This window comes from Xenopus laevis, chromosome 1L (genome assembly GCF_017654675.1).
Source record: "Xenopus laevis strain J_2021 chromosome 1L, Xenopus_laevis_v10.1, whole genome shotgun sequence".
Taxonomy (NCBI): domain Eukaryota; kingdom Metazoa; phylum Chordata; class Amphibia; order Anura; family Pipidae; genus Xenopus; species Xenopus laevis.
In genome coordinates, this window is record NC_054371.1 from 182,492,203 (window position 1) to 182,519,536 (window position 27,334).

Below are 27,334 nucleotides of genomic sequence, written 5' to 3' on the forward strand. Positions count from 1 at the left end.
ACAAATGTGGCATACCCCTTAAATGGTTAAAAAAAGGTTAGAACAAAAATGTTTAATAGTTACAACTTTTAAAGACAATCCTGCTTTAAAATATGAAACAACACCAGCGTTTTTTTATAATTTTAATAAACTTTTGGAATACAGGATATGACGTCACTGACATAAGATTGAGGAGGATGTAGTGTCATCTTATCAGTTCGCCAGGTCTAAGCTGGCGAAGGAAACTCTGGCGAAAGAGGTAAAAATTCGCACTTTAGTGGATTTGTGGAGTAACGATTATTCGCCTGAGAGAAAATTCGCCTGGCTTTAATACTGAAGCTGGCTGTATAATTAAGGCTTGGCGCAACTAGATATTACTGGGACCCATAGTAAATTATTTTCCAAGCCCCCGTAACGTCTTCATTTACCTGTTTCACTATAATTTATTGACATTGAGTATGATTAGGGCGTCATGGGGCCCCTATGCCTCCCTGCAGCCACAATCTGCTTCCTCTGTTGTTACACCCATGTAATCAATGTTCATGTAATTGAAGATACCGGTAGCAGGTGGGTAAGGTTAATAGAAACATATGTATGGGTCCTAATTAAGGTTTCTCTGGCAGGAAGAGTCGCCTCAGTGACATAGAGACATATAAACACAGGCACTGACAAACGTTCGGTCCTACAGACACAGAGTTTTATTACAATCACAACATTCGCAAGACTAGACACCTGTGGGCATCATTTGCCAAACACAAGACGCTTTACAGTTACAGGCAAAGCTGTGGTAACAAGCCAGTCCAGTGACGCCGCTGCTGGAGGTCACCCCGACACTAGCACGTTAGCGTCCAGCAGGGGTCCGCATTCCCCCACTCCTGCAGCTTTAACACCTCCAAAACTAACAAGACGTTCCCACCGCTTTGCAGTCTTGAATGAGTCCCTGATGGCCGCCCGCCCTCTCCCTCTTGCCTTATTGGCTGCTTTTGTTATTGTCTGGCAGCAGCCGGCGCGGGGACTCGCTGAGGGAGCTGTCAATCATAGCTCCGTCCCTGCCTCTTCTCCGGCAGCTCAATGAATTGGCGGCTCGGGCAGCTGTGAGCTCGGGGTAGTGAGTGCGGCTGCCTGTGAGCTGCTCTGTATAGTATCTGTGACCTGTATAATAGCAGCACGGGGAGCTGGGAGCGCTCATACACACATCACCGCTTCTTCCTACATGGCTTGTTGATTCACTAAGGTGAGAAAATCATATCTATATATTCTATATATCCCGAGAGTACTGGCAGCTACTTACTGGGATTAAAACCCAGTGTATAACATATATATGACAGTATATGGAGAGTTCTATAGTATAGTCTCTGGCACTGTTTCACCCCCGGCTTGTCATTTTATCCTGTAACCCCCGGCTTGTCATTTTATCCTGTAACCCCCGGCTTGTCATTGTTGTGCTTCTGTGGGGTCTGCCACTGCTGACTGATGAATGGTATCTTGAACTTCTCCCCTAATTGGAAGCAGGAGGGGGGGATGATCTTGTCTGGTCTGACTTGCCCTTAAACTTTATGATCTCCCAGCCCAAATGCAGAATGCTGCCTGCTGCACTTTATTACAGCCCTGAGCCCTGCTGCACTTTATTACAGCCCTGCTGCCAGCTGTTCTTGGAGCCCAGTGTCCAGGGGATGAATGAAAGAGTCTCAAGTGCAGTGACTTTGAACCTCATCTATTGTGTGCCATGCCCTTTGTATTTGCATCAGATGGGGGGCAGCACAGAGGAATGCTGGGGGCTTGCTTCTGGGATTCAATAACATTAAATAGAATTAGAGCCTGCACATGACGATGACCTGTGTGTGTCTGAGCTGGGACTTAGGGGCGCTGCATTGGATTGTAATGTCATTGTGCTACTTCATTATGTAGATTTGTGATTCTTGTGGTTTGGAAATAAGATATGTAGCTATCAAGTTCATACATTTAAGTATATAATATCTATATGCCATTTATCTGTCATCATCATTATCTTGGTCTGTATATGTGTGTTTAATTTATATATAAGTACTGGAGTACAAAGTATAAGCAGACATATTGTGTGTGTGTGTGTGTACATAGAGAGTATGCTGCCTATATGCAAATGTAAAGTAATCTGAGATCATGAAGATTAGAATAAGACTGGAAGCTGCCATGAAAGACCATTTCACAGCCCACTGACCTGATGTTTGGCAGCGGGCTGGAACAATTTTCAGCATATTTGGGTTAATCTGTGACACAGCTCTTTAGAACCGTAATCATAAGCAAAAAAAAAAAGTTTGATCAGAAACCAGAGTGGACAGTGCAGCCGTGCGAGGCAGCCGGAGGAATGCATTAGCGTTTAAGGCGACTAATCTGAGCTGAGCCCTATTGCAGGTATACCACCTGCAGGGCACTAGAACTGCTTTAACAACAACACCAGCAACGTAATGTACATAGCTATTATTATGTGTAAGCCAGTCCAATGCCCCCCTAGCCGATTCCTGGGATATAAAATGGGAGCACCAGAGGCCACCCCTCTATCCTATTACTGACAAATGCTACTTTCTGTCAGAAGGGTAATTAGGTGGAAAATATAGCCTAGCTCTTAGAGACGGCCCATGCTTCTTGCTCCTGTTACCCAGAGATCTGCCTTCCAAACTTGTCGTGTGGAACCACAATTAGAAGTAATTGTAATGCTTCTTATGAACCAGTGATTCACACAGATCAATAGCCATTCCAATTTTGAGAAACAATTCACTGGGGAATAACCAATCCTCCAGTTAGATTCAATTTGATGATGATAAATGACACTGTTATAACGGCAACCCTGTTCTACACACCTATATTACACCTGAGTGTTTCCACATGTTTATTTGGTTAGACCACCATGGGTAATGCACAGCTTTTGCTATTATGTTGCACTGTTCCCTTACTACTTACCTACCTACATAGAGTAGAAGTCTTTAGGATATACACCGGTTGTAAGCAACTGCTGGTATGCCCCAAGGAGAGATCTAAGACCACTGAGGCGGATGGATCTATATTTTCCAGTCCTAACTAACATCTGTGCAGTCAAGCTGAGCCTGCTGTATCAAAGGTACTAACCCCCATATGTAATAAAAGGCATTAAGTGTGCCCAGGAGCAGTAACCCATAGAAACCAATAAAATGTTTACTTTTAAACAGGTGACCAGTAAATGTCACTTGCTGATTGTAGTACTGCGCCTGGGCTATCTTAGTGCCTTTTAATACATAACCTAATAAATCTTTGGTAATTTTTTGGATTTTCTGTATTAATAGCCAATATGGAACCCTTTCGGCGTGCACTCTACGAATCAGCAGGCAGCAGTAATTGCTTTTTAACTTCACCACTGCCTGCTGATTTGTAGAGTACATGCTGAAAGGGTTCCATATTGGCAGTGAGAGTCTCTCAAAGCTGTGGGTTCGGGGTGTTGAACCCGTGCCAGGGATCTGGATCGGTGAGTGACCTGTCTACCATTTAATGCATATTAAATACTGTGAATTAAGCGAAAGATCCTGGCCTCTGCACCGGGACCCACCCGAGACAAGTGTAAATAAATAAATATTTCTATATTTAAAAGTTTACTTTGGCTGTAGGATTTGAGCACACCAGTGTATAGTCTATATTCTCTGTATTAATACACTGAAGTGCCATACTTTAACAAGGCAGCCCTTGGTGCTCCAATAATGAAACGTAAAGTCCCAGCATCCCCTGCCAGCTCAGCAGTTGTAGTTCCACTAATAGCTGCTCTGCATGGGAAACCATTGTGTGTCTAAAAATAGGTGACAAATACTCTAAATGTGTATATTCCAACACTTTAATGCAGGAAGTGTATATAATTGCTTGCCTGTGGAATGTATCACAATACCAGTTCACCAGTTTCTGCCATTTGTCATGCCCTTACCCTGCAATCAAGAGAGCCAATCACAGTAATTATAACATATAGATGTATTTACAGACAGTGAAATGATATAATTAGAGAACACCCAGCCACACAATAACTTTTATTGGGGCTGTGTTACTGCATTTTTCTAAGGACAAGCGTCATTATTACTTGGTCTGTTTACTCAAGAAATCATTGCTAGCTAATGTGTTTCTAGTGGCAATTACTGCTATGGATAAATTAGAGATGTGTAGCCTGCTTGCCCTTATTGAAATATCTCTCCCAGAATGCGCAGAGTTGCAGGTCACAAGGTCTGGAGTTGTTCTAGCAAATAAAACATGTTGTCTATGTGCTTACCTGCCATGTGGATTCATAACTCACAAAGATGATGGATGTGACTTGCATTACCCTGTGACAGGCAATAGTTACAGCAGGATGAATTGGCAAGCAAGCGTGACCACAACTGTGTCTGCATATATTGGCAGTAAATCTGGATTGTATAACTGCAAGAAACCGATGCCTAAAAGCAATCGCTGCATGGAGGAGGTGAGGCCAAAGTCAACTGAAAGTTTTATGAGATGAGAGGGGTGCTGGTATTCCCTCTGCATCATGCACTTGTGAACACATACAGACTGGGTGGGCAATGCTCAGCCAAGTGTATGCACGGTCGAGGGAACATTGTGGGGTGCATGAATGTGCTTTCCAAATTATAGAATGCAGATATCTTTTAAAGAATCACACAGGCATGCATGAGTAATTTTATCATTTAAAGGGGTTTCTTTAAGTTCTATAGTTCATGGCTTACAGAGTCCTTATTTAGAGGGTTGCCATCATGATGCACGTGTAAATAAAATAATAACAAAAAGACAAAATTTACCCTAAAAGTATCTTGACATCTACAGATTCAACATCTTATTCTATACCTGAGAGTATATATGAAGTTAGCCTTCCTTTGCTTTTACTCTTCTGGGAAGGCTTTCCTCTAGATATTGTTGTTGGGATTTGTTTCCATTTAGCTACAAGGAGCTTGGGAACAACATTCCAGCTCATCCTACAGATATGAGATTGAGATCAGGGCTCTTTGCATGCCAGTCAGCTTCTTCCACTCCATCTCCACTCACTCATTCTTTATGCACACCACTTTGTGCTTGGAGGCATTAGTTCAGTTTTAACTTTGAAAGCAGCAAGTAAATTGTAGGTAAAACTTAGTCCCTGTGTAAAATGTATAATGAATCAGTAAAATTCTTAATAAATCAGATGAAATTTGAGTGTAGGACTGGCCAGACCAGGGATAACTGATGTAGATGACCAGCTTGAATATATTGCAATATATGGGCAAACAATCCCTGCTTTGTTTAAAGGCGAGGGCATTTTTAGTAGCTTAAGGCACAAAATGTCTCAATTAATATATTGATAATGGGTTGAGGACTGTATGAATTTTGTGGTCACAGCCTCACTGCACCCTGCTTAATGGTTTAAAAATTATTGGTGGGCACAACTATCCCTGGCATTATTTCAAAACCGTTTATGAGCTCCTGCCCAAACCACGAAAAATAGCTGATGAGCATTATTTCTCCTCCACCAAGCATCACAATCAGCATTTTGTTTTAAGTTTGGTATCTTTCTCCAGGCATCTGCCAAGCCCAGGCTTGTCCATCAGACTGGCACATTTCCAATGGCAGCAGCCTTTTACCACTCGAGCCGATGTTCGACATTGTATATGATAACTTTGCGCTTGTGTGCAACTTCTCGACCCATAAAAACCCTTGTTCATGACTAATATTGACTAACGTTTTTTCTAAAGGTAATTAAAACTCGTCGGTTAGGTTAGACCCCCGTGGGTCTAAAATTAGATCATGTCATTCTATATGGAGAGTCTGGATACTTTTGGCCATATTTATGTTTTCACCCAGACAGCCCATTTTTCAGAAGGGCTGTACTGTCCTGTTCTCCTAATTTAGGAAACGTGGCCACGCTACGTCATAGCGCTGCCACATTATAGAGGACCTTCCTCTGATGTCAGAGGTCTGCCCGTGATGTCACCGGTCTGCCTCGTGACGTCACCGGCATGCCCCCCCCCCCAGTCCAGATCACATGGCCCCAAAAGGTGGCAACCCTATCAGTAATATCCAAACAAGACAATTCCCATTTAAAAGTATAGATGTACAGTAAAATACTTGTAATGAACTTTAAAAACATAGCATGTGTTTCATAAACAGGTTAAAAGGAAAAGCAATTCTACATCTGCGGTTGAACTCCCATAATATAGAACCAGCTATCGTCACTTTGCCTTTGTTTTAAACATGGATGATAAGTTACAGGCCATTTTGTATAGAGCACTCAAAGATTCCTGCATTAGTGAGCAGATTAGGTCAACCCTCATCCCTGCAAATGTATTTTTTTCTGGAGGCCTGCCTACAAGTATTTAATAACTGGAAGCACCAACCTGTTACCTCACATAGTAAAAATCTGGATAATAAAAGCCTAGCCCGGACTGGTTGCTGCAGTGGTGCCATTTAGCATCTAAATGTATAAAATAATCATAAAATAAATGTATAGATGCTGATGTATTAAAAATTGAGGATGTTTTTTTTTGCTGCAATTCGAGAAAATCATGGCAAAAAAAATTACAATCAATGCCTTTTTCTAGAAAAATTGCCACGTAAAAGCATGAATTTTAAAGATGTATCAAGTTAGGATTCACAATAAAAATACCAAAAAAACTTGGCGAGTTGCTATAGAAGTCAATGGAAAGTTTCTTTACATTTTTTTTTTATATCCCAAGCACAGGAAAAACACAACTGAGAGTAACCCATTCAAAAATGTATGGCGATATAGAAAACACAATCTGAAAAAAACTCTTGACTGCATTTTGCTACGTGTCACAAGTTTTCTTTTTCTAAAAATTTAAATTTTAATAAATATGCCCTTTACTGTATGAGAGATAGGAAATCTATTATAGCATCCTTCCTCTGACCCCCCACATGACAGAAGTTATCAGGGTCCAAACAACATTACAGGTATATTTAAAATTACTAAATGTTTTTCTTATATTTATAATACAGTAAATGGGTGGTTGAAAATATTTCATTCTCTTTCACTGGCATATGAATGAGAAACCCAAAGCCATGCATATCTGATCAGCGTTGTTCTGATGGGATTATGTGGGAGATGTGGATATTCTCTGGGAGATGAGTCATGGCCTATAAACTTTTAGAAACCCTGTTGCATGTCAGGAGTTAAATAAACGAATAATGACTTTTTCACTTTGCTTCCAACCATCCCTCTGATTTCACAGCACATTCAGCATCCCTCTCTATATCTGGAATCCGTACCGATAATATCAGTAAATGTGCTGCTTTTCTAAATACACAGCCTACTGCTATATTACTGCTCTGGTCTTTCCAAACTGCTGTGCGTCCATACTCCAGCCTGAGAACTGAATAGAGAAGCGAGTGAGAATGGCTCATCTACATGGCTCCACCCAGAACTCCGTGTGGAGAAGCACAGCTTTCCGTGAGATTCCCTGGTATTGCAAGTTTCCACTTGCTTGTGCATGTCCATATTCCCGGAGGGAGCCTCTTATATCCGCTATATTTGTAAACACGCAAGGGAAGAATTGGAAGCAATGTTTATAGCTCTGTAGGCTGCAGTCCTATTTATATGCTCACAACATGCATGTCTCTGTATGGGATTATGTACTTCTTTGTTTTCCCCCTGTAATTCATAGGACATAAACTTGCTTTGTGAGATACAATAAATTTCTTGTAGTACTCTGGGAAAAGATAATAAAATACAACTTGTGTATATTTTAAGTGAATAGTTCATAAGTCACAGGCATGTGCCATTTTTATTAGTGGCATAGTGTTGCTTTTTTTTTTAAAAAAAACAAACACATTTTGGGTCTGCCATTTCAGGAAGATGCCTTTGGCTGTCAGAACTTGGCAAAGCTACAGGTTGGCCAAATGCCATCTATACATTCTGTCCCCTCACTTTTCCTACTTACAAGTCCTGCCCTGTGGTTATTGACTAGACCTACCCACACACGTACCTACTGTAGCGTTATCCACACCGCTTCTGACTTGAACCACAACAGCTTCACTAGCAACCCAAACAACTATACCACTCTGTTGTCATCGGATGTCAGATAGAACAGGAAGAAAGGGAGACAGTGGAATAAAATTGTACTAGACCTGACCTGTAAACCCCACACCCGCATGTGATAACCCACCCAATACCCACATTGCACTAAGGTTACCTGCAGGTATTCAACCTACTGCACAGCAATTATTTATATGGGGGGCCAGGACAGTTTCCACCACATATTTTCTGGCCACAAGCTGCATAAAGAGTTATTTCAATGGGTAAGCAGAAGAGCTTCTGGCACAAAATAAAGGAAAGTGGGCTGGAATATAAAAAGACTGATGAATGGATAGGGATAGTGTTAAAGGAGAACTAAAGCTTAGCTAAATAAGCAAGCTAGAAATGTTATACATTATGTTTTGGGCTTCTGTACCAGCCCAAGCCAACTACATTCCTTTAGCAGTAAAGATCTGTGCCTCCAAAGATACCCCAGTAGCTCTCCGTCTTCTTTTCTGCTGATTCAGTACAAATGTTCTGTTATGCTGTCACTGAGCTTAGGGACTCAAAATATACAGTACGCTTAGAATATAAATGTCACAATATAAGGCTGATTAGTAACATACAGGTACAACTATATTACTACATGGCAGCACAGAAAACAGTGCAACTAGCATCAGAATTTAATAATCAGCCCTGTAGCATAGGCTTATTTTACATGTGAACCTCATTTTCTGCTTGATAATTTGCAATAACCCTTAAACTTAACTTCTCAACAGCTGCTCAGAGCCCACTGAGCATGTGAGTGTCACAGACACTTTCCAAGAGGGTGACCCCCTGTGACAAGTTTGAAATCCTGGTTCATTGCTGCAAGAAGTTCAGCATATAAACTATGGCATGTTTAGCCATATTCATTTTTATGGTTTAGTTCTCCATTAAACTAGAATTTTAACAAATTTAAAAAATAAAATAGTCACCCCAAGACCAAGCTCTATGAACCACATACCTCCCAACATTCCCAGATTAAAAATTGTGACTGTGTTGGCCACACCCCCTGATATGTGCCAGCCACACCCAGTTGCCACCAGGCGTGCCCCCAACTCGCCCAAAGCAGAAGCTACTTGCAAGTCCTGCCTATTTTGGGCCCAGTAATCAACATTGTCCACCTAAATGGGAACAATTGGGTTGTATCCTAGGCATAAATATCCTGAGCCTAGCACAGTGAGATTTGTTTATGTTCACAGAAGGCAAGTAAAAGAAACACTAGGCAGAAATGTATCTGGGTGAGGGGACAGAAACCTGGAATCTTAAGTAAAACTCCACCACCTAATGCATTTAGTCAGTGTGCACTTAATCATAGACAAGGTTCCGTAAAAAGCATTAAACCTGTCATGTACTTGTTTATGATCAGTTGCTAAAAAGGATCTCCAACTTGTGGTCTTCCAGCTGTGTCTGCACGTCCACTTCAGAAATCCCTGTTGAAGGTTGTGTGGGGATGTTGAGATTTGTAGCCAAAAAGAAGCTGAGGAACACCTATTCAGGCAACAATTTTCATTTATTTCCTGACCAGGAAAGTAGTTTTGTCATTGCTTTAAGAACTGCTCCATTGCTTGCTATCGATTGCACCTGTCAAGTAAGATTTCTAGAAGGCAGAGACCACACCTCATTTGTCCTTCATGTTGGTGTTTTCAGCCTGGCTGCTGCCATCTGTTTGCAAGTCATTAAGAGCAGAAACAAGGTATTGATTTCTCTGCTTTCACCTGCTACGTTCAGAAATGCAAAAGATTGAGAATTACATAGAGACACACGACCAGGAAGTGCTTTCTATATCCCTTGGGGTTGCTAAGCAAACAACCATGCTATAAATGAAAGCATAGTGTTTTAGACACAAAGTCTCCAGTTTTTATGATTATAAATTTTTTTTCCTGTTTTTCTAACTCATGATTTTCATGTGATCTATTAACAAAAAATATAGCCCATGTATTAATAGGTTTTATCTTGGGTGTAAAATATGAGGCTGTAGATCTGTAAGATAGATGGTTAAGAGATCAGAAATTTCCTTCTCTGCATATTTGCATTTCTATGTATCAGTGATATACGTTTCAGTGAGAACTGATGTCTTTGGAACAGCACCCCTGACAGTTATAAATAAATTCTATTATTCTTGTATGGCTAAAGAGAATTGGAAGCTATGTTCATTCAGATGTTGAGTGTAATAATAGAATGATTCAGTCAGTGTAATTTTGAGCTTATGGGTACACATTCAGTTGTTCAGACCTGTGTGTAGCAGCTCTATAAACCTTACAAAGCTTTTTCTCCAAAGCCACTCCGTGACATAGATTGGATATCCTTTATGCAAATACTGTACTACCATTAATGCCTTTTACTTAGATTGTAAGCTTTGTGGGACAGGGATCTCCTTTCTATTGTATCTTAATACTTAGAGGCCTATTTATCAACGGTTGGAATTTAGTGGGTTTAGCAGTTTTTAAAACGACGACTGTACTCACTTTTGTCATTGACATTTATTAAAAGAGCTGAATAAAAAAAGTACGAATGCAATATAACGCTGAACGATCCAAAAAAATGAATACCTCTCATAAATTTTTGTGGTTTTTACAAAAAAAACTAAAATTTTTAGATTCGTGAAAAAAATTCAATTGTTAGTAATGTTAAATGTAATTGTGTTTTCTGATTTATTGATATCATATTATTATATTGTGCTATTAATGCTTACAGGGCTGCTGAAACAATTAGCACTATAAAAATTTACATGCATACTAGCACCACCCACAAAATTTATAGAACAGCAGATTCGCCCGCTAAATTCTTGGGATGATCCCTTACTCGGTTTAATATGCTTTCTGAACCTCTAGAATAAACAGTAAAGTTTTTATGGTTCCCTGCAGCTGATTTACGTATAGAACACAATTATCACCTGCTTCAAGGCAGATTGGAATGACAAGGTCCCTGTTGTGAGGTGCATGCGGAAGGAAACATATAATACAGTTCTCAAATGGGTGCCACGTTAACTAACCTGCTGCAAAAAATATTAGTGGAGACTGCAGTGCAGTGACATCACACACACTGCACCCAAATAAATGATTGCCCAGTGCTTACTTTATTCTCACTCTGAACGGACTAGGGTAGATTGCATTTTCCTTCCAGTTTTAATAACATTTCTATTTGAAATTTAAGGTATTTTCCTTTTAAATGCAGTTCAATCCTCAGCAATAAATACACGAAAGCTGTGAATACAAATATTTACTGAAATCATTGGCAGTCGAGTGGAAATCCAGAGTAGACTATGGGAGGCTGTATGTGTTCATTTCAAAAAGATCCACAGCAATATGAAATGAGCCTGAAGACTTTTTTATGTTGCTTTATAGCAAATGAAAGTCCAATAAAATGTATCATACTACCTGTTGGAGTCTGATCTAAATCAATAAACTCGCTAGCTAAAGGGGCTTTTCCCAGTAGTGTCCTCTGCATACAGAGTGATACATAACATACAGACAACTACCCCAAAGCCAATTTGCTACACACTTATGAACTTCAAATGCATAAAATATTATACAGTTAGTTTCGCTGAGTAAAACAAGGAAAATTCTGTGTCGGAGAATTTTTGGGTTCAAAGCGATCACATTGTTGATAGTTGTCCCTCATTTCCCTGGTTTTGACCCTCTGTCTTGGGAACATTTTGCCCAATTGCACCACAAAACAGTGATCTTTATTGCCATAAAAAGAATTCTTATGTTTTCTTTTATTCTGTAATTTTTAGTTATTTATAAGAGATGGGAAAAGGTTATATATGGTAGCAGTGGCGTAACTAGAAGTTACTGGGCCCCACAGCAAATTAATTTTAGGGCCCCAAACATATCCAGAGGTTGTCCTGTTTTACCAAAATGTATTGAAATTGTATATGAATTTGAGCCTCATGGGGCCCCCTATACCTCCTGGGCCCCCTGCAGCCGCAGGGTCTGCTTCCTCTATAGTCACGCCCCTGTATGGTAGGTATAGCCCATTATGCCCTCCTCTGGTCTGTGGCTAAGTCACCCTGGATTTTTCATTTTATTTCAGTAGTTCTCATTTACTCAGTAAAGTAACTTTCTAATATAGTTGGTTAGCCAAAAGTGTAATCTATAATGGCTGAAGTGAGCGGATGTCTGACATAATAGCCAGGACACTACTTCCTGCTTTTCAACACTCTAACTGAGAGAGCTTAATTAGTGACTTTAAGGGAGCCCACATGGGACATAACTGTTCAGTGAGTTTGCAATTGATCCTTTGCATGCAGCTCAGATTCAAAAGCAAATGCCCCATGTGCCCCCTCAAGTCACTGATTGGTCACTGCAAAGCAGGAAGTAATGCTCTGGCTATTATGTTAGACATCCAGTCACTCCAGCTTTTTTTAGATTACATTTTTGGCATTTTTTTATGCTTAACACTTCCTTTAAGGTCTGATAAGGTCAAGCCTGTTTTGGAAAAAGTAATGGAGAGAAAGAAACCTTCTTTGGAGAATAAACTGTGCCATGCATGTAAATCCTTTTTATTTGTTTTCACTTTAAACCAGCTGAATTCACATGCTACTGTAATCAGCATTTTTAAACTCCTCAGCAAAAAGAAGTTCAAGCCGTTCTATATTTACTCTGTGCATTTAGCAAGTGAGGGCAGAAAGTCTTGCTGCCTTTCTGAGTTCCTAACTAGGCACCCAAACTGATGAGATACTCGTTATTCCAGATGAGGTTTTTATCCCCTGGGGTCGCAAGTTCCTTGTTCCATAAATAATGTTGCAGGCAGGTAAAAAATGCAGACTCCTGCTATTTATTGCCTAAGACAGATGGCCTTTCATTTCTGAATGGTACTTAACATAATAAAATAGTTGATGTGAGCTGTAATCCTGTTAGTCTCTACTGTTTTAAGAAGAGGCATCGTTGTTATATATCAGGAGAATCTTCTTAGTCAGTATTAAAAAGCATACTCTTTACCAGCAGCCGTCTCGCAGTAATAGCTGAGGCATTATTTAGCAAATTCTCATTTCACAGCAGTTCCATATTTGTACATTGCTTAGTACGTAGTCTCTACGGGTATCTCTGGTGTTGTACATCATGACTGTCCATTTAGAATCCCATATTGAAATGTGGCCCTCCAGAGGTTTTCTGTGGCCCGAGTCAGTTCAAGACCTGTATAGATTTTTTTCCCCTTAATTAAATGAAATCATTATTTACTGGTACCCAGTAAATAATTATATTGATATAATGTTTCTATTACATTTACGCTATTACACATTTGCTGTAGCATGAGATGCTATGAACTAAAATGCTGTCTATATGGTTTTTTTTTTTTTACAGGCAGACGTTGTCAGCACTTTAGCTAGATAAATTCTGCAAATGCATGTGCAGTTTTACAGCATGTACAGAAAGATATATTGATTAACTGTGTGGCCACAAGTTATAAGACTGCCCTTCGGATTACTGAAAATGGATATTTAATACATACCCATTGCTGCCACGAGTGTAGCATTCCGCACACAGCCATCTGGCGGTCTAATGAGTCTAGGTTTGGTGGATGCTATGCTATCTGCCAATATCTGTAATGTTACAGTCTATGGTTTCCGTGAAATCAATACTGTGATTCCTACTTAGTCTGGAGCAGGGTCTTACTTTGTTACAGCACAAAAATACTCACATGCACAATGGAGGTCTGTATAAAGTTGGTTTGTTGACTGTACTAGACTGACCTTTACAGATCTCTCATCTCAATACAGCTTAACATCTTTTTTATCTGCAATAATATTCCAGCATTTTCAGAAGAGTAGAGAGCGTTATAGAAGCAAAGGGAGGGCCTTGTTAATGCTCTTGAGTGTGACTATCCTCCATCCCCAACCCCAAACTTCTCGGTCTTTCCTCCACCAATCATATGTTTTCCTGTCTGTGGCAAATAAACTCTTTAATGGTGAGAACAATAATGTTTAACCTTTGTTCATAGTGAAATATTTCATAAGAACAATATGATGTATTTGTTCAAGCAAATTGTGAAGTAAAAATACTTTGAATTTCGAATGGTCGAATATGGCTACTTCGACCATCGAATAGGCTACTTCGACCTTCAACTACGACTTCGAATCGAACGATTCGAACTAAAAATCGTTTGACTATTCGACCATTCGATAGTCGAAGTACTGTCTCTTTAAAAGATACTTTGACCCCCTAATTCTGACCTAAAAGCTACCGAGGCCAATGTTAGCCTATGGGGAAGGTCCCCATAGGCTCCCTAACAATTTTCTGATCGAAAGGAATATCCTTCGATCGATGGATTAAAATCGTTCGATCGTAGGAATAGCGCTAAATCCTTCGACTTCGATATTCGAAGGATTTAACCCTCGATATTCGACCCTATGTAAATCTGCCCCTAACTGTCTGATCCCATCATACTGATTATGGTTTGGTATTTTCTCAAATATATCAGTATACTGCTTGTGAATATACATCATAATGGGTTGTAGCAGTAATCTTTACCAATTTGATTACTTTTTTTGGTTTCCCTATATATAATCTTCAAAAGGTTTCCATTGCAGGGAAGTAGCTGTTAAAGCAGTGATGGAAATTTAGCCAAATTGTAACTGAAATCCCAATTTTCAGTAGCAATTCAGTAGGAATTCAACAGAACCATTGACAGAAATATACACGTCTTTTCATTTTTCCCAGAAGTTGTTATTCATCTTCCCACAGGAAATAATGGGATTTCAGCAGGTCTGAGCTGTTGAACAAACTTTAGTGATATTTTGTTTAGTGATATTTTGTTCAGTGATATTTTGTTCTTTTATAAAGTGTCAAAGCTAAAGTCTAGTCGACTTACAATCTGGATAAAAATTATTTTTTTATATAATAGATAGATAATGAAAAAAAGAAGAAAAATTGATCAATGCACATTCCCTGGGCCCCTGTCATATCAGTAATCTATGCAGATGCATGTATTTACAAAGACAGGGGGTTTTTTAGTTACAAAATTATGATCATAAGATTGATAAGCCACCATACCACGTCAAGGTAAAACCCATATGGCGGTCCCTAACTATTTAACTCTGGTCATAATTTCAAATGCTAAAGCCTCCCGGCATAAGAGCATTACCTGAAAAATAAGGTCTCCCGACCTGGGCATTGGTTTTCATCATAGGGCTTAGTCCTCCCCCGCCATTAGCTTTCAAAGGGGAGAGATAACCTAGACCCCAGCATTGGTTCCATGAGATTAATCCTCCCCCGCTTGCGGCTTTTAAGAGAGAGAAACTGCCCAGACCAACACCCATTTCCAAAGGCATTGTTACACCATTTAAAGAGACAGGTATGGGGGTGCTACAACCACATGGAAGCCTGGCCTGCAGCATAGCTGCTGAACTTCCAAACAGAATAAATCTGCTACAATACAAAATACAAAAAGGAAAAATTGTGAGAGCACTCCATGGCTAAATAAAAATGTACTAAAATACATTGGAAGTGCTACTGATCTGGCCAAATTAACTACAGACATAGAAAAAAAGAAGAAAAATTGATCAATGCACATTCCCTGGGCCCCTGTCATATCAGTAATCTATGCAGATGCATGTATTTACAAAGACAGGGGGTTTTTTAGTTACAAAATTATGATCATAAGATTGATAAGCCACCATACCACGTCAAGGTAAAACCCATATGGCGGTCCCTAACTATTTACCTCTGGTCATAATTTCAAATGCTAAAGCCTCCCGGCATAAGAGCATTACCTGAAAAATAAGGTCTCCCGACCTGGGCATTGGTTTTCATCATAGGGCTTAGTCCTCCCCCGCCATTAGCTTTCAAAGGGGAGAGATAACCTAGACCCCAGCATTGGTTCCATGAGATTAATCCTCCCCCGCTTGCGGCTTTTAAGAGAGAGAAACTGCCCAGACCAACACCCATTTCCAAAGGCATTGTTACACCATTTAAAGAGACAGGTATGGGGGTGCTACAACCACATGGAAGCCTGGCCTGCAGCATAGCTGCTGAACTTCCAAACAGAATAAATCTGCTACAATACAAAATACAAAAAGGAAAAATTGTGAGAGCACTCCATGGCTAAATAAAAATGTACTAAAATACATTGGAAGTGCTACTGATCTGGCCAAATTAACTACAGACATAGAAAAAAAGAAGAAAAATTGATCAATGCACATTCCCTGGGCCCCTGTCATATCAGTAATCTATGCAGATGCATGTATTTACAAAGACAGGGGGTTTTTTAGTTACAAAATTATGATCATAAGATTGATAAGCCACCATACCACGTCAAGGTAAAACCCATATGGCGGTCCCTAACTATTTACCTCTGGTCATAATTTCAAATGCTAAAGCCTCCCGGCATAAGAGCATTACCTGAAAAATAAGGTCTCCCGACCTGGGCATTGGTTTTCATCATAGGGCTTAGTCCTCCCCCGCCATTAGCTTTCAAAGGGGAGAGATAACCTAGACCCCAGCATTGGTTCCATGAGATTAATCCTCCCCGCTTGCGGCTTTTAAGAGAGAGAAACTGCCCAGACCAACACCCATTTCCAAAGGCATTGTTACACCATTTAAAGAGACAGGTATGGGGGTGCTACAACCACATGGAAGCCTGGCCTGCAGCATAGCTGCTGAACTTCCAAACAGAATAAATCTGCTACAATACAAAATACAAAAAGGAAAAATTGTGAGAGCACTCCATGGCTAAATAAAAATGTACTAAAATACATTGGAAGTGCTACTGATCTGGCCAAATTAACTACAGACATAGAAAAAAAGAAGAAAAATTGATCAATGCACATTCCCTGGGCCCCTGTCATATCAGTAATCTATGCAGATGCATGTATTTACAAAGACAGGGGGTTTTTTAGTTACAAAATTATGATCATAAGATTGATAAGCCACCATACCACGTCAAGGTAAAACCCATATGGCGGTCCCTAACTATTTACCTCTGGTCATAATTTCAAATGCTAAAGCCTCCCGGCATAAGAGCATTACCTGAAAAATAAGGTCTCCCGACCTGGGCATTGGTTTTCATCATAGGGCTTAGTCCTCCCCCGCCATTAGCTTTCAAAGGGGAGAGATAACCTAGACCCCAGCATTGGTTCCATGAGATTAATCCTCCCCCGCTTGCGGCTTTTAAGAGAGAGAAACTGCCCAGACCAACACCCATTTCCAAAGGCATTGTTACAACCATTTAAAGAGACAGGTATGGGGGTGCTAAAACCACATGGAAGCCTGGCCTGCAGCATAGCTGCTGAACTTCCAAACAGAATAAATCTGCTACAATACAAAATACAAAAAGGAAAAATTGTGAGAGCACTCCATGGCTAAATAAAAATGTACTAAAATACATTGGAAGTGCTACTGATCTGGCCAAATTAACTACAGACATAGAAAAAAAGAAGAAAAATTGATCAATGCACATTCCCTGGGCCCCTGTCATATCAGTAATCTATGCAGATGCATGTATTTACAAAGACAGGGGGTTTTTTAGTTACAAAATTATGATCATAAGATTGATAAGCCACCATACCACGTCAAGGTAAAACCCATATGGCGGTCCCTAACTATTTACCTCTGGTCATAATTTCAAATGCTAAAGCCTCCCGGCATAAGAGCATTACCTGAAAAATAAGGTCTCCCGACCTGGGCATTGGTTTTCATCATAGGGCTTAGTCCTCCCCCGCCATTAGCTTTCAAAGGGGAGAGATAACCTAGACCCCAGCATTGGTTCCATGAGATTAATCCTCCCCTCTTCTTTTTTTCTATGTCTGTAGTTAATTTGGCCAGATCAGTAGCACTTCCAATGTATTTTAGTACATTTTTATTTAGCCATGGAGTGCTCTCACAATTTTTCCTTTTTGTATTTTGTATTGTAATAGATAGATAACCTCTTTATCATAAATGCAATTTATGTAAACTGATTTGCAATATTTCCAAGAATGTCATAAAATCTGTTTTATACCTGCACTATTAGGTGATTTCATAAGGATTTTATTACATTTTGGACATTATGTTTATAGGTAGAATTCACTATTAAACAAAATAAAAAAAGAAGGAATTGTGTTGCTGTGTTTCCCAGTGCCATCCGTTTTTTACTTGTCTTTGGACAGGTTAATGCCAATATACAATGACTGATTTGGTTACTGAGTTCCAAAGCTCTTTCTAAATTTCATATCACGGCACTGCTTTTTACTGCCACTGTCCTTTCTTCCTCCCACTGTCATCTGGCCAGAAATCTAAAGCAGTGATCCCCAACCTGTCACCCATGAGCAACCCCTTGGATATTGCTCCCAGTGGCCTCAAAGCAGGTGCTGTTTTTTGAATTCTTGGCTTGGAGGCAAGTTTGAGTTGCATAAAAATTCCAAATAGAGACTCTTATAGGCTGCCAGTCCACATAGGGACTATCAAATAATCTTTTTCCATATGTGATGAGATGAATTGGGCTACATACATTAGGTCCTTGGGATAATTCTGGAACCCAGTGAAATACAGTTTGGCGCAGGTAAGATTGGCACCTTGTTGATATTTTATGTTGATGTGGCTGGTAAACTCAACGTTTTCTACCCAGTTAAATAGCCAACCACAGTCACATATAGCAGTTATGCTATAAGTAAATGCAGTTTATCCCTTATTTCCCTTAGCATTGAGCTTCTTCCATCTGAAAAAGGGTATATTTAGTCTTACTCCCATGCCAGTGCAGTTGTGCATATATGTTTAAGGGACATGGTTGTAATGGTGTGCAGATACAAGCAGAAGACATACCTCTTCCAACAGGGTACTATAACTGCACTAAACTGCAACAGGGACATATAATAAAATGGTTTTGGACCATTAGAATTTAAATTGCACATAGAGTATTTTTACAGACCTGCTTGAAGGTGGCATTTTAAATCGTACATTCCCTAGACTTTAAAACAAACCATCTTTCTTCCAGTGGCAGCATCACAGATTACATTTGAGGATTCAAAAAAACCTATATCAAATATGCCGAAGGTAAAAACATTGCATATTACTCTCTAAAAGACATTTCCTCACATTTCCATGAAATCCAAATTCATTCAATTGACTTCCTCTGTTTTGTTGAACATTTGTAAGACGTCCTAGTACCTGTTAGGTTTCTATTTATCTTTCAGATGTGTTTTCCCCTCTATCTTACCTTTCAATGGCTTTTGTTTTTTATTACCTAGGCTTGCTAGGGACTTGCTATGTGGCATTCATGAATCATTCTCTCCCTGACAGTATTGGCCCGCTGCACTCAAGATTCCTATGTTATCTGAAACAAATGTGACTTGGAATTGATCACATTTACAGTTGGCTGAGTGTAAATCAGATAAAGCAGGTTCTAGCTAAAGTGAGATGCAGTGGAATGATGCTTTTGGATCTGCAGCTTTCCGAGTTATTTACTACTTGCTTGGCATATTGTCCTCACTTTAATGTCCCTACCATAACCACAGAAACTCTAAGTGAACTGAGGCTTTGCCTAGATTAGGGAAAATGTAGTCTTTATGGTTTTACATTGGTTTTGGAACTGGGGTGTTCCTGAAGGGTGGTAAAGGAATCCTACCAGCAATCTAGCGGCAAAATTACATTGTTGTTGCAAACTCTATTAGTCAACTCCATTATTGGGCTGAATTAGCTGTTATGCAACAAATTTTCCTGTAGTGCTATTTATTTTGCAGTGGATTAAGAATTCTTATTGAAGAGTTGAAAAAGGTCCCAAAACAAATTCACATAACTTACCAAGTACTGGAGGAGCCCCAGCTGCACCGCCCTGAGCCTTCAGCTAGTGAAGTGGATCAAACCGTGTTAGTGTATAACAGGCATTCAAAGAGCAGTCTTCCAAACAGACATGTAAAATCCAGAAGTAGCTTATTTAGGTACACGTAAAGGTAGTCTATTCAGAGGGCTTACACTAGAGCTGAAACCACTGACAGGGAGATACTCCTGACCCCACAGAATAAAACACATAAGAAAGAATTTGGTCAAAGAGTTTCTTTTATTACACGATATAGTAGACAATATAAAAAAATTGTCAAAACAGTAAAAAAGTTTTTGCCTATATTGTATGCCGATAGGGATTTCTGTAAGGTATTAGATCCAGGAATAGGTTGTGTAGCAAGACGGGCCTATACTCTGGGTGACTCACTGTCTCCGAGCCTATTCAAAGAGAAAAATAGCAGCAAACAAGATTTTCTGAGACACAGTGGTTGTTTTAAGTGTGGGCACAACCGTTGTGTCACATGTAAATATTTAAAAGTCTCTGGAGAGTTCAATTCGACTGTGACTACAACCACATATAAAATCAAACAGTATATCAATTGTTGCAGTAGGGGGATAGTTTACCTCATTACCTGTACTAAATGTGGCAAGCAATATGTGGGTTGTACTATTAGATCATTGAAAGACCGTATCAGGGAACACATCAACCAAGTGAGCAATATTAAACTAAGCAGCAAAACCAATGTCACTAGGCACTTTCAAGAATGCAATAACAGTAATTTAAAGTATTTTTCTATACAAGGGATAGAACAAATTAAGACAGGCATTAGAGGGGGTGACCTCCTGACGAAATTAAAGAAAAGAGAGGTATATTGGATCTTTCACCTACAGACCAGGTTGCCACTAGGCCTCAATTACACATTTGATGTGACTTGCTATATTTAATTATAATTTCTTATGACTTTTTGTGAATTACACTTTCGTATATGCCCTGTAACATGTATTATCTAACATATAGATCATTGTATTTGAACAAAGCCTGTAGTCCATTGGATGACATATGGCATTTGTAACATATGTATGTGATTGGTTTTACTAAGGGGAGGGACTATATGTGCTAGTATTTAAGGAACTAAACAAGAGAGACTAGTTGGATTCTGCCTATGACTAAGTGCTGGGTAAGCATGAAACGCGTTAGGCGTTAGAGGGATTACTATACATGTTTTTTAACTACTGATGTGAATAAAATATATTTTTTTATTGAATAGCATGTTTTGGAGAAATTATTGAGATTGTAGCCTTACGTGTTTCATGTTCAACAAACAATCTTAAGGTGAAATACATAAGTACCTTTATGTGTACCTAAATGAACTACTTTTGAATTTTACATGACTTGTTGGAAGACTGCCCTTTTAAGAATTCTTATTGTTCTGCTTTCTCCTTCCAAAGAAGTGGGTGAAATGTTAAATTAGACTGCCCAACTGGAACTGTTAATAGATTGAAGCTAAAAGTGTTAACTACATTGTATATAATCTACTTTTTTAAATGTCTGTTTGATGCCAAAAATGTAATTATTTCTACTTTTCTACATCAGTAGGTTTCAAAAACGACTTCACGGGTTAATGAAATAGGGAGACTTTCCTTTTTATTGTCATGTCTTATGTCAAGAGTGTTGCATTGTATGCGATTTGGTCACCGCATAAACTCATTACACCGGTACTTAGAAATAATGTGGTCTGGCTTCTCTAAAAATAAAGCCATGTAGTCCATTAACCCAGGGTAGATCTGCAATTGATTTTCCTAGTTGCACTTTCCATTTGGATGAGTACGAAAGGATGTTCTTGTTTTGCTATAGAATTTATCGTAGGCTTTTTTTTCTCTGTATATACAATTAGGCATGCAGCATGGCCTCTCTAGGTGGAACACACACTTTATCCAGATCATATAGCTGTCTTCTTTACTCTTCATGCTAGAAATAGATTGCTTTTGTATTTTTTGTTCATGTGTAAATTGTTGCAGCCTAATGGGGGAAAAAGATGGCTGATGGCTATTTATCAATACTTATGGAAGCCACTGTTGTGATGAGCAAAAACTTTTTGCCAGCTTTTGCCTCGGAACAAAACACCAATGAGTGGAAAAAAATCACTTTTCAAAAAATTTGTCACTCATTGACTTCAATGCATTTGGCAAATTCTTTGCCATTTCGAAAATTTTCGGTGAAGCCAAACATGTCAGATTCGCCGTCACTAGAAAACAGTGCCATGAAAGAAATGCAAAGATACAACTTAATTTACTGTATTGTCATCATATGGCCCATACAGAATACTAACGAGAAAAACTTTTCCAATACCCCACAGTGTCTGAGCTGTAAATGTATAATTAAGGCAGTGACTAAAACAAAAAAACAAACAAATAAAAAGTGCTACATAGTACAGCCTTAACTGTGATCCTAACCTGGAACCTATGCTTTAAGGTTACAAGAACCACCCTATAATAACCTTGCTGTTAAATAATGCTGTGTGTCTAGCAACTTTGATATCTCTACCGCCTCATCTTTGACATACTTTATCAGTTTCCCTTGTTAAAGGAGAAGGAAAGGTTAAAACTAAGTAAGCCTTATCAGAAAGGTCCATCTAAATATACCAGTAAACCCCCAAAGTAGTGCTGCTCTGAGTCCCCTGTCAAAAGAAACACTGCATTTCTTTCCTTCTATTGTGTACTCATGGGCTTCTGTATCAGACTTCCTGTTTTCAGCTTAAACCTCATTGCCCTGGGCAAGAGCATGCTCAGTTTGCTCCTCTTCCACACACCCCTCCCTTTTCTACTGTAATCTGAGCCCAGAGCAGGGAGAGACCCAGGCAGGAAGTGATGTCACACCATGTTAATACTGCAGCTCCTATCCTAAACAAATAGAGAGTTTCTAGAGCTTTTTACTCAGGTATGGTAAAACATTCTACAGAATAAATATAGCATTCTAGCTTGCACTATTGCAGCTAATCTATTGGCAATAAAATGCCTCCGTAGCTTTCCTTCTCCTTTAAAATTGGTTGTTATCAAAGTTACTGTGTCTGGAAACAGTGGGATTCTACTTATGACTAGGTACAGTGCTGCAAAATGTATGCTAAATCAACATTCAAGTATGCAGACTGTGTTATACATGCGTTCCCACAGTGCGCCCTACGGCCTAAAAGGGACGAAAAGCAGATAATAGTTTGTTCAGTCTGCATTACCAAAATCTGAAGATGGACTGGCATCCCACAGTCAAATATATAAGGCTTTGCATTGAATTGAGCACTATAGCAGATGGCAAATTAGTATCATAGTAGAGCATTTCACCAAAGCAGGGAATCGCTGTCTTGCTGGGAGGTAGCCTAGGGTGAACCTGGCTGTCTTAAATACAACTGAAGGGAATTTTTAAAGAGAAATCAGAACATAATGCTTACTTACAGATTTTTAAATAATTTTAGAAATATATTATGTTGTGCTGTTTAAGAAATTATCCAGCTGTAGAAATATATTTACTGAGCTATGCAACATACATGGGAACAAATTTACTAAAGGGCAAAGTCGTTTTCAGGGACTTGCTAGTGGTGATTCACACTCTATCTCCAGGTGTATTTTCGCTCTGGCGAATAGACCTAACTCCGCAAAATCACTAAGATGCTGATTTTACTGAACGTTACCTCTTTTGCCAGACTGGATTTTGCCAGCTCAGATCAGGCGAAGTGCACTGAAGTGCATAGATCTTCCTCAATCTCCTGTTACCTTCATCATATTTTTTAGTGGAAAAAGTCCTAAAAACGCTGGCGTCTTTTCCTTTTTTCAAAATGATAGCCTGCAAAAATCCTTATTTTTTTTGGGTAACCGGGTTCCCCCATACATATGGAACATTAACTATCCAGTGGGCTCATGTGTAAGGCATTATAACAACTCTATTGTCTTTATTAAGGTTTCCTCGACTTATGTAATGTATTTGCTGCAATATATATGTCCATTCAACTTTAAATTTCCCGCCGTATACAAATTAGCCTGAGCGAAGACCTCTAACGAAGTTGCACTAGGCAGAATTGAACGCTATTGCATCTTCGCTTTGAATGCCGAAGTAATGCTAGCAAAAATTCGCCAGGTTTGGCGCCCTGGACTTAACTTTGCAACTTTGTATTTATCAATGGGTGAAAGTTAGAACTTACTATTTGATAAATACGGTTCTAGAAATCCCATATGAATGGATAGAACGTGGGAGAGTTTTTATAATCTGCCCTGTTAATCTTTATTTCACTTCTGATACAATTTGGGTGTTTTGATTTTAGTATTAAAAATTAAAATTTTCAAGAAAGTAAAGCATTTATTGATCTTGAGTTATATATATTGATATGGAAGCTTTGCTCTCAGAATATTGATATTTGATGTATGGGTTGCAAATCCAGTGCTGCTTCTTTCACTACTTACACTTATAGTTCATCAAAATGTAATGATCTAGGATCTTTCTGCTGTGTTGCAGACTCTTAGCTGCCCATTCTACACATCATATTCAGTCTTGGAACTAATGCATAATTGTTAGAAGAGCATCTAATTAGAAACCACAGAACATTTTCTGAATCCCAGAATGCATTTTTTGGAAGGGATACCAGAGTTGGTTGGTTAGAAAATCAATGGTAGCATTTTTTTTAAGTATTTTATAAAGTCAAAAAAGCAGTGAAAGTTAAGTTTACTTGTTTGATTTCATGTCACTAAATGGAATGCATAATTTATATTTATAATTTAGTTGTCCTAAATGGTTATTTCAAACATTGCAAATGAAGGTGCTTAAAATGTGCCAGAATGAGAATTTGAGATTCCTTTGCTAAAGAAAATGTATGTTTGAGTAGGAGAGAAAAAGTCAATCTTATTTTCCAAGCCTAAAATGTGACAGGTTGGACTCTGGAAAAGCTAGACTATAAAATCTCTTCCTTAAATGGCCATGTAAGCCATAGAAGCAAAGACTTTATTTAAAAAAAATCTGCACTGCAGAATGTTATAGAGCTTGATGTTATGCAGAGGATTAGGATGTGACAAATTGTATCATATTCAGGAAGTTTCATCAAAATGTGCTCATGGTAATCGAAATGGGGGGGGTTTAAGCTCTGATGAACAGGGTTCTCTTTACCTACTTGTCTCAGTTATTGTATATAGTCTGTTTCCTGTATAAACCCTTCTGTTGTACAGAACTGAGGAATATGATGGTGCTTTTATAAATGTTTGTTAAGGGTACTAATGGTAATATAGTAATAAATAATATAAATGAATCCAACCAGTTGGCCTTCAGGTATTGTTCATACAAAACACCCAACTCAAATGGGCCATCAGTGAGTTCCTGAAAGCTATAGTTCAACAATAAATGTGGGCCACAGGCTAGACATTTCTCATTAAAAGCAACAAATTTAAATTGTTGTTCAACTAAATGCTTCAGATGAAATTTTTGGCTTCCCAGATGGCAGATTGCAAGTGACTGACGGTTAAAGAATATCATTACAGCCCACACACCTATTATTTAGATCAATGACTATGGTTGGAATTACGTATACAATGTATAGGAACAGCACAGCTAAACAAAAGGTGGGGGTCACCTGGAATCTAACTTTATACGCATCATAATAGCAAGAGTAATGCACTATACTGCCACAATCAGTGTGTTAGAAATAACATGTTTACAGAGGTAGATTTTATTTCACTAAACAAAGTTCAATGGTTTGGACATTAGGCCTCATTAGGCCTTAATAACCATTAAGGGGTTTATTTACTAAGCTCCGAATACCCGAAATTCCACGAAATCCGAAAAATTTGTGATTTTTTTTTTTATTATATCTGACTTTTAAAAAAAAAATCCATTAAACCCAGAGGGATAAAAAGCCTGAATATAAAAACACGGCATCTCAAACCTGTCGAGGTTGCATAAAAGTCCCATTGATTTTTGGTTGTGTCAGGGGTTTCGGGCAATTTCACAATGTTTTCAGAGCTTTGTGGTGAAAACTCAGAAAAATTTTGAGATTTCGGGGTAAATTCACGAAAAAATCGTGAAAATCTGAGCAAATTTTTGGGAAGATGTAATAATAAATAAGCGTTAAAAAAGTTTGTAGCAGCCGATATTGTGATAAATTCGGACCTTGATAAATAACCCCCTTACAGTTCTCACCTGTTGACAACTGCAGAGCTTTCTAAAATCTTTGACAACCATGGTCTTCTCTAAGCAACTCAATGAGGCCTGAAAATGAAGCTAATTGGTGCCTACAAACCAGGGGTATGCTATAAAAAGATTGTGAAACACTTAAGGTGGCCATACACTATAAGACCACCATAAGGTACTTGCAGAAAAGCTAGCTGAAGGTTTTGAAAGGCCCCTCATAGTCCCCTGACCTAAACATCATTGAAAATCTGTGGGTAGATCTTAATCATAGAAGAATGCCCAAGTAGAGCTCAGAATTGTTTTGGAAGGATGATCGGGAAAAAATCCCTACAACAGGAATTGAAAGACTCTCAATCTAAATTTAGCAAAAAATTTGAATTTTTCAAACTCGGGTGAATGGGATCGACCCGCAAACTCGAATCAAATTTGATTCGAGTTTTTTCTCAGAAAAAAATAGATTTTTAGGAAGGCTGCAATTCCAAATTGATCCCAGGATGTGCCCCATGGGCTAAAACAGCAATTCGGCAGGTTTAAGGTGGTGAATAGTCAAATTCTAATTCTTAAAATTTTAATTTAAATTTTTTTAAAAACTCTAATCGAATTTTAACTATTCCCTAGTCGAATTACACTTAAAAAAAGTTGAACATTTTAATTGGAAATTCAAATTTTCACTTCAAACGTTCATAAATCTGCCCCAAGTGTTCTGCTGTTGTTGTAGGATGATGGGTGTTTAATTAGGAGGGCCGTATGTTGCACATTGATGATATGTGTGCTCCAAGTTGTAAAGTCAAACTCATTTTTAGATCTGCTATAGTTAACATATTGCCCAATTTTAGCTGTTTTTGCCAGTCACCATATAGTTCAGCCAGTGACCATATAATGTGGCTGTGGCATGAAACCCGTTGTTTCCAGTTTTAGCAGAGACTGGTAACTGTTCCCAGATATATTGCAAAATCACTTTTTCACAATTGGAAAAGTCTTATATGCATGATGGGGCAGGGTAGCACATAAAATGTGGTAGTCACACTATTAACTGTGTATAAGTAATTATATAAAAATCAAGAGATAACTGTATCCCTGTGGTACAATGAGACAACGCTATTATTACAGGGGTGTCTGTAGAGAGAGAGAGAGCAGTCTTAGGGGCAGATTTACTAAAGGGCAAAGTTTCGCTACTTCGCAGATTTACTAACTGGCGCAGGCGTAACTTCGGTGGTGAAGGAGATAGACTCTAGTGGTAATTCGCTCCCTTACGCCTGGTGAAGTTGCGCTCTGGCGAAGGGACATAACTACGCAAATTCACTAAGATGCGGATTTTACTGAATGTTACCTCTTGCGCCAGACTTGCCTTCGCCACCTCAGACCAGGCGAAGTGCAATAGAGTAGAAAGGATTTCCTCAAAAAATTGTTGAAAATTCTTCTAAGTGCCAAAAAACACTGGTGATTTTTCATTTTTCAGGGTGATAGGCT

The 27,334-nt window shown here is 38.9% G+C and overlaps 1 protein-coding gene across 3 annotated transcripts in view; it reads left to right on the top strand.

Moving 5' to 3' along the window:
* The first annotated feature begins 997 nt into the window (after window positions 1-997).
* The window catches only part of marchf3.L (membrane associated ring-CH-type finger 3 L homeolog), a 124,231-nt gene continuing 97,894 nt past the window's right edge, over window positions 998-27,334 (top strand). Inside the window, exon 1 of one of the 3 annotated variants that reach the window (XM_018264162.2) lies at window positions 998-1,213. The gene's annotated coding sequence lies outside the window, so the exon portion shown is untranslated. The remainder of the gene's footprint in view (window positions 1,214-27,334) is intronic. The other 2 variants (XM_018264153.2, XM_018264144.2) reach the window with 2 other exon arrangements.